Genomic DNA, 9,391 nt, shown 5'->3' on the forward strand with positions numbered 1-9,391 from the left:
GGTATGCAAAGCCTGGAGAGGCAATACTCAGCTACCCAGTTGTCGAGAGCACCGAGGTATGCACAAGCCTGGAGAGGCAGTACTCAGCTACCCAGTTGTCGAGAGCACCGAGGTATGCACAAACCTGGAGAGGCAATACTCAGCTACCCAGTTGTCGAGAGCACCGAGGTATGCACAAGCCTGGAGAGGCAATACTCAGCTACCCAGTTGTCGAGAGCACCGAGGTATGCACAAGCCTGGAGAGGCAATACTCAGCTACCCAGTTGTCGAGAGCACCGAGGTATGCATAAGCCTGGAGAGGCAATACTCAGCTACCCAGTTGTCGAGAGCACCGAGGTATGCACAAGCCTGGAGAGGCAGTACTCAGCTACCCAGTTGTTGAGAGCACCGAGGTATGCACAAACCTGGAGAGGCAATACTCAGCTACCCAGTTGTCGAGAGCACCGAGGTATGCACAAGCCTGGAGAGGCAATACTCAGCTACCCAGTTGTCGAGAGCACCGAGGTATGCACAAGCCTGGAGAGGCAGTACTCAGCTACCCAGTTGTCGAGAGCACCGAGGTATGCACAAACCTGGAGAGGCTACTCAGCAATTTTCCACCGGAAGACGCTACAAGTCAGAAGGTTGGCACATCACCCGGACAATTGGGTCAACTCCTTTACTTGTCAGCCGGTACACCAAAAGGCCGTCCAATTAAGTAAAGGGGGGACAGCTGTAGACCCCTAAAATTGTCCGGGTCGGAAATAAGACTCGAAGACTCTCGAAGACCAAAGGAAAAGTCAGCCGGAAGGACTCTTGGAAGACCCTGGAAGACCCTAGGATGACAATCTGTAGGTTTAGAGGTCTTAGAGTAGCAAAAAATAAGAAAGTGGAGGGAATGAAGCCCAATACGGCCTCCCAAAAGTTCAGTACGGCCGTATTGAACATTTTGAACTATAATACGGCCGCACTGAACTCAATACGACCGTATTGAAGTTTCTGAACTTCAATACGGCCGCACTGAACTCAATACGGCCGTATTGAAGTTCAAAACTTCAATACGGGCCGTATTGATTCCAGGGACCGTATTGCGCCTGTTCCCTATAAATAAGACGTCATTTGGACGTCATTTGACACTTTTCCACACAGTTTTGACTCCCTCCTTGAGTATTCTGGGGTTTTTGAGCAGCGTTCTGCCCTAGAAATCTCTCTGGGAGTCGATCCGACGAAGTTCTGGAATTCCGAGCATTTAGCTTGGAGATTCGAACTTAGTCGAAGGGAAATCTTTTAGATTTCCATAGTAAAAATTATTTTTTAGGAAGGAGCGAGCGAGCTTGTAGAGGGAGGGAGCGCCAAAAAGCCTCCTAAACTTCATTGATATATAAAAAGCACGCTTCAAGAGGTTTCTTCTCTAAAAAACCCTTCTTTTACTGCTTTCTGATTGTTGCATATTTAAATTCGTCATCATGTAGATATTTAATATATAATCGTTTATAATAAATAGGGGTAATTTAGTAATTTTACGCTATTATTTAATAAATAATCTGTCATAGGGAACCCGAAAGGGGCGCTGTGGGGTGCTAACACCTTCCCCACGCGTAACCGACTCCCTTACCCGACTCTGGTTGTCATGGCCGAAGTCGATTTTTGAATCGATTGCCTTAAACTTCTTTTTCCAATGTTTTGAGTAAAACATTGGTGGCGACTCCACGAACCCTTCCTTTATATGAAAACCGCTAATCCATGGAGGGTCCCGCTTGGGATTAACATGGATTGGTGAGCCTTTTTAATAAAATTGCTCGTTTGACAAGGTCTCAGTTTGAGAATAAGTCATTCTAGCAATCCATATTTTTTTAACAAATAAAAGAGTCCAACCATCCTTCGCGAATGCCGAAAGCCCGTTTCGGGCCGGTGGCGACAGTACCTAGATTGGGAAATGAAAGTGGAACAAATCTTCACTTGCCACCAAGTGAGTGAAGAAAGAAAAGTGTCTTTAGCCACTCTAAGCTTCCAAGGTCATGCCATGTATTGGTGGACCTCACTTGTGAGAGATAGGCGTCTCCATAATGAACCTCCAATTCAATATTGGAATGAGTTAAGGAGTGCCTTGAGGAGGAGGCATATTCCCTCTTACTACACTAGGGAGCTTATCAACAAGCTCCAAAGACTCCATCAAAAAATTATGACTGTGGAAGAATATAGACAAACGATGGAGTTATACATAATGAGGGCTGGCATTAGAGAAGAGGAAAATATTACCATTGCTAGATTTTTGAGTGGATTATCTTTTGAAATAAGAGATAAGGTTGAGCTTCTCCCTTATAGGGATTTGGATGATTTGGTTCAACTATGTATTAAGGTTGAACAACAAAATTTGAGAAAAGGTTTTAAAGCAAACTCATACTCATCTTCTTTTTCTAAGGATAACTACAAGAGGGAGGGCAAGAAAAATGATTTTGAAAAAAAGACTACTTTTCCCTCCAAAAATCTAGACAAAGGTAAAGAAAAAGATAAAAAAAATAATAAACACTTCACACACTAGCACAAAGTCTAGTGATATAAAGTGCTTTAAGTGTCTTGGGAGAGGCCACATTGCTTCTCAATGCCCTAATAAGAAAGTGATGATTTTAAGGGGCCAAGACATTTATAGTAGCCATGATGAAGCTACTACTTCTTCATCTTCAAGTGAAGATGAAGAAGAAGCAAGTGAATGAGAATCATGTGAGGTCACTTACCCTTATAATGGGGAACTTCTTATGATGAGAAGGACCCTCAATAGCCAACCTAGTGATACACAATCCCAACGAGAGAACATTTTTCATACAAGATGCAATATTTTTAACAAAGCTTGTTCTCTCATAGTGGATAGTGGATCTTGGTGCAATTGTTGTAGCACTAGGATGGTTGAGAAGTTGGGCTTGACTACCACATCCTATCCAAAACCTTATCAACTTCATTGGCTTAATGATGATGGGGATATGGTGGTCAACCAACAAGTGGAAGTAGAGTTTTCTATTGGGAACTATAAAGATAAAGTTAAATGTGATGTAGTTCCCATGGAAGCTTGTCATATTTTATTAGGTAGACCATGGCAATTTGATAAACAAACTCATCATGATGGTCTAACTAATAAAATAACTTTCACTCACAAGGGTAAAAAGTTTGTGCTTCATCCTCTATTACCTTCTCAAGTAATGGAAGATCAAGTACAAATGAAGGCCAAACGTGAGCAAGAAAAAGAAAAACAAAAAAAAATTGAAAAAAAAAACATTCTAAAAATTAGGGAAAAAGAGGATTCTAGAGAGACTAGTGTTCCCTCTCTAGAGATAGTTCAAGGAGAAAATTTTGATTCAAAACTTTTGTATAAAACCTCTCTCTTCCTTGAACCATCATCTCATATCCTCATGTGTAGAGGAACACTAACTTGCACTGCCACATCTTCTTTGGAAACTTCCCTACCTCTTGAGGTGAAAAATCTTTTAAAGGAATTTGATGATATATTTCCCAAGGAAGGCCCAATTGGACTTCCACCTTTTAGGGGAATAGAGCATCAAATAGATCTTGTGCCTGGGGCTAGTCTTCCAAATAGACCAGCCTATAGGACTAATCCACAAGAGACTAAAGAGATAGAGAAGCAAGTACAAGAGTTGTTGGAGAAGGGTTGGATTCAAAAGAGTTTAAGCCCTTGTGCTGTACCTGTTATCTTGGTGCCAAAAAAAGATGGAAAATGGAGGATGTGTTGTGACTGTAGAGCCATCAACAACATCACCATAAAATATAGGCACCCAATTCCTAGGCTTGATGACATGCTTGATGAATTGCATGGGTCATCCATATTTTCCAAGGTAGATCTTAAGAGTGGATATCACCAAATTAGAATCAAGGAAGGTGATGAGTGGAAAACCACTTTTAAGACTAAGTTTGGACTATATGAATGGTTAGTAATGCCTTTTGGGCTTACTAATGCACCTAGCACATTCATGAGGTTGATGAATCATGCCCTTAGGGATTGCATTGGTAGGTTTGTAGTTGTTTATTTTGATGATATTTTAATCTATAGAAAAAGTCTAAGTGATCATGTGGATCACCTAAGGCAAGTTTTTCTTGTCCTTAGAGACAATCACTTGTTTGCCAATGTAGACAAGTGCACTTTTTGTGTGGATAATATTATTTTCTTAGGATTTGTGGTCAGCAAAAATGGGGTTCATGTGGACCCCGAGAAAATCAAAGCCATCCAAGAATGGCCTATTCCTACTAATGTTCGTGAAGTTAGGAGCTTCCATGGTTTGGAAAGCTTTTATAGACGTTTTGTTCCTAACTTCTCTACATTAGCTTCACCTCTCAACGAGTTGGTGAAGAAGGATGTGGCTTTTGAATGGAAGGAAAAACATAAATTAGCTTTCCACCTGTTCTAGCTTTGCCTGATTTTTCAAAAACTTTTGAGCTAGAATGTGATGCTTCAGGTCTTGGCATAGGAGCTGTGTTGTTACAAGGTGGTCACCCCATAGCTTATTTCAGTGAAAAACTTCATGGGGCTGCCTTGAACTACCCTACCTATGACAAGGAGTTATATGCTTTAGTTCGTGCCCTTCAAACTTGGGAACATTACCTTGTGACCAAGGAATTTGTTATCCATAGTGATCATGAATCACTTAAATATTTGAAGGGTCAACATAAATTAAACAAAAGGCATGCAAAATGGGTTGAGTACCTTGAGCAATTTCCTTATGTCATCAAATACAAAAAGGGCTCTACAAATATAGTAGCTGATGCTTTGTCAAGAAGACATGTTTTATTTAATACTTTAGGTTCTCAAATACTAGGGTTTGATGACATCAAGGAGTTGTATGAGAAAGACCTTGATTTTGCTAACTTTTATTCATTATGTATTCAAAAACCTTACCAAGGTTACTATATTTCTGAGGGGTATCTTTTTAAAGAAAACAAACTTTGTATACCCCAAGGATCTATTAGGAAGCTCTTGGTTAAGGAGAGCCATGAGGGTGGGCTCATGGGGCATTTTGGAATTGAGAAAACTCTTTCACTTTTGAAAGAGAAATTCTTTTGGCCTCATATGAAAAGAGATGTTCAAAGGTTTTGTAGTACTTGCATTGCTTGTTTACAAGCCAAGTCTACCACTAAACCTCATGGACTATACACCCCCTTGCCCATATCTTCTTCTCCTTGGGTAGACATTTCCATGGATTTTATCCTTGGATTGCCTAGAACCCAAAGAGGAAAGGATTCCATATTTGTGGTAGTGGACCGTTTTAGCAAAATGGCACACTTTATTCCATGCCACAAAGTGGATGATGCAAGTCACATTGCTAAATTATTCTTTCAAGAAATTGTGAGACTACATGGGTTACCTAAGACTATAGTCTCAGATAGAGATGTTAAGTTCCTAAGTCACTTTTGGAAAACTCTTTGGGCAAGGTTAGGAACTAAACTTCTATTTTCTACCACATGTCATCCCCAAACTGATGGGCAAACTGAGGTAGTAAATAGGTCTCTAGGGACTATGTTGAGGGCAATCCTCAAGGGCAATAAAAAGTCATGGGATGACTATCTCCCTCATGTGGAGTTTGCCTATAATAGAGTGGTTCACAAGACCACTAACATGTCTCCTTTTGAGATTGTTTATGGCTTTAATCCTCTTACTCCATTAGATTTATTACCCCTACCAGATGTTGCTTCCTTTATTCATAAAGAAGGGACATCTAGGGCTGAGTTTGTCCAGAAATTACATGAGAGGGTTAGAGATCATATTCAATCCCAAACAGAAAAATATCAAAAATATAATAATAAGGGTAGGAAAGAAGTTATCTTCAAGGAAGGTGACTGGGTTTGGCTCCACCTTAGGAATGATAGGTTTCCTTCCCAACGAAAGTCGAAACTTAGTCCTAGAGGGGATGACCCTTTTCAAATCCTTAAGAAAATTAATAATAATGCCTATGTCCTAGATCTCCCTTCTGAGTATGGTGTTCTTTCTAGCTTCAATGTTTCTGATCTCTCTTTGTTTACAGGACTAGTTACCCAAGCGGAGGAAGCTTTGGATTTGAGGACAAATCCTCTTCAAGAGGGAGGGGATGATGGAAGAGGCCCATGGGCTAAGGGCCCAACTACTAGGGCTATGGCAAGGAGGATTCATGAAGAGTGGGCCCAAGCCCAAGAGAAGCCCATTACTCTGTTTTGTTGGGCTTTGACTCAAGCCCAAGTAGTATAGGGTAGTATAGGATTTGGGCCTTAGTGCCTTGTATTTTCCTTGGGCCTTGTATTTCCGGCCTTTTAGTGTAGGATTTACATTTAAGAGGTCATTTGAATTTAGGGTCATTAAGGTTACATGTGAAGTTACATTAGCATGTAATTAGAAGTACATTTGGTGTGCATTTCGGCCATGTGCAACACATGCACATGGTGTGACTCGAAATGCAACTCAAATGACTTCTTAATCACATGCCAAATGAACTTGCACATGGGTGATCCGGGTTTAGGCACCAAAATTTGAATTTTGAATTCAAATTTTGGGCGCCTAAGGTTAAGTAAACCTTACCTTGGTTCCACTTAACCTTAGGCTAACCCAAGATCACTTTAACCTAATTTTATCCTATAAATTCCCTATGGCCGAGCTATGTAGTCACTTTTGGATTAATTAAATGAGATTTCTTCACTTGAAACCTCTCCCTCCGAAAGTCACTTTGGTCACCTTCTCTACCCTCCTTGAGTGCTTCTCTTTGTAGAGCTAGGTCACCTTTCTTCCTTGGAACTTAACTAGACGCAAGCTTCGGCCACCTTGAGTCTCCTTGGAGCTTCAATCCTTGACGCCTCTTCCAAGGATCCGTGGAGATTTGAAGTTCCTCCTATGTGCATCCAAGTGGAAGCACATCAGTATGATTTACGGTTCTTCACAATCCGGCCAATAAGATTCATTGGGCAGTTCACCAAATAATTCGTTATACACATTTGAAACATATTGTAATGTGTATACTTGATCTATGTAAGATTTGTAATTATGGTGAACATGCTTACATGCAAGAACAACATGAGAGCATGGCATGTATAACTTCTGGAATTTTCCACAGTCACACTACTTGTCATATAGTCTAATCGTGAAATTTCCATTCGGTCGTGTTACCCTTGGGTTAATGGTCTCTTTTACCAAAAAATGTGTATTGTGACGATCAAATTCGAGGACATGATGACTATTAGCCTTTGATTCTGCATCTCTCATGGCCCTATTGATTATTTTAGTATAAAGTTGGTCAACCCTAAGTTTAGCATTGACTTCATTCCCTCTTTGGATGAATAAGGCATTACATCTCTTATAAGTCGACCTGATAATTGCAAAAATTGACAAATTTCCTATTTTTTTAAGAATTGGAATTAATTGCCTCCGCTAAGTTGGTAGTCATGTGTCCCCATTGTCGGCCACTGTCCCATGCAAGAGTCCATTGCTCTTTTGGTATGCTGCTAAGCCATTCAATTACACCTTCGATTTCTAGTTCGCTCCTCAGTGTGTTGTAGTAGTAATTGAATATAACCTGAACTCCAGGATGAGTCTCATGCATAAACTCAAACAACTAATTCACAACAGTTTCTAGAAACTTCCAATGAGCTCTTAAAAATCGAGGATAGTGTCCCACAACATACCTGCCAACAGAAGCAATGGCATATTATTCAACAGAGGTATTCCATCATTTAATATCGAGAAAATCAACACAAAAACACCCCTTACATGATATTACGTGCAATAACAACTTTGTTATCTTTTCCCGTTGTGATTTCATATGAGATTTCATAAATCGCAAATTTCCTGCCACTTAAACATGATGTGAGTATGTTAGGATTCAGTTTTGCCATCATACAAAGACTTACTTGTTCCTCACTTGAACCATAAGAATATGCCTCAAGAATATTAGTAGTGTTCCCAAACTGAAGGGCTGCCACCTGTGAACACAAAAAAGACAGATACACGCACATAGAAACACATACAAAACACACCATGCACACAAGGACTCAAAGGCAAACAAAGACACACAGCACAGAGTACAGACACAAAACACAAAGAAATGAGCACGCAGAGCACACAAACAGAGGCACACGCACACACACACATAAACAAAGATTATGATATAAGAAAAGGAAGGACAGAAAACATAGGAAGAAAACATAACCTCAACTCTAGGATGAGTCTCATGCATAAAATCAAACAACTAATTCACAACAGTTTGTAAAAACTTCCAATGGGCTCTTAAAAACCGAGGATAGTGTCCCACAACATACCTGCCAACAGAAGCAATGACATATTATTCAACAGAGGTATTACATCATTTAACATCGAGCAAATCAATAAAAAACACCCCTTACATGATATTACGTGCAATAACAACTTTGTTATCTTTTCCCGTTGTGATTTCACAGCGATTTAATAAATCGCAAGTTTCCTGCCACATAAACATGATGTGAGTATGTTAGGATTCAGTTTTGCCATCATACAAAGACTTACTTGTTCCTCACTTGAACCATATGAATATGCCTCAAGAATATTAGTAGTGTTCCCAAACTGAAGGGCTGCCACCTGTGAACACAAAAAAGACAGATACACGCACATAGAAACACATACAAAACACAACATGCACACAAGGACTCAAAGGCAAACAAAGACACACAACACAGAGTACAGACACAAAGCACAAAGAAATGAGCACGCAGAGCACACAAACAGAGGCACACACACACACACATAAACAAAGATTATGATATAAGAAAAGGAAGGACATAAAACACAGGAAGAAAACATAACCTGAACTCCAGGATGAGTCTCATGCATAAACTCAAACAACTAATTCACAACAGTTTGTAGAAACTTCCAATGAGCTCTTCAAAACCGAGGATAGTGTCCCACAACATACCTGCCAACAGAAGCAATGGCATATTATTCAACAGAGGTAATACATCATTTAACATCGAGCAAATCAATACAAAAACACCCCTTACATGATATTACGTGCAATAACAACTTTGTTATCTTTTCCCGTTGTGATTTCACAGCGATTTAATAAAACACAAATTTCCTGCCACATAAACATGATGTGAGTATGTTAGGATTCAGTTTAGCCATCATACAAAGACTTACTTGTTCCTCACTTGAACCATATCAATATGCCTCAAGAATATTAGTAGTGTTCCCAAACAGAAGGGCTGCCACCTGTGAACACAAAAAAGACAGATACACACACATAGAAACACATACAAAACACAACATGCACACAAGGACTCAAAGGCAAACAAAGACACACAACACAGAGTACTGACACAAAACACAAAGAAATGAGCACGCAGAGCACACAAACAAAGGCACACGCACACACACATTGATAGACCATGGGCCAAGGGCCCAGTGACCAGAGCT

The sequence above is a fragment of the Cajanus cajan genome, chromosome 11 (genome assembly GCF_000230855.2).
Source record: "Cajanus cajan strain Asha chromosome 11, NIPB_CcT2T_4, whole genome shotgun sequence".
Taxonomy (NCBI): domain Eukaryota; kingdom Viridiplantae; phylum Streptophyta; class Magnoliopsida; order Fabales; family Fabaceae; genus Cajanus; species Cajanus cajan.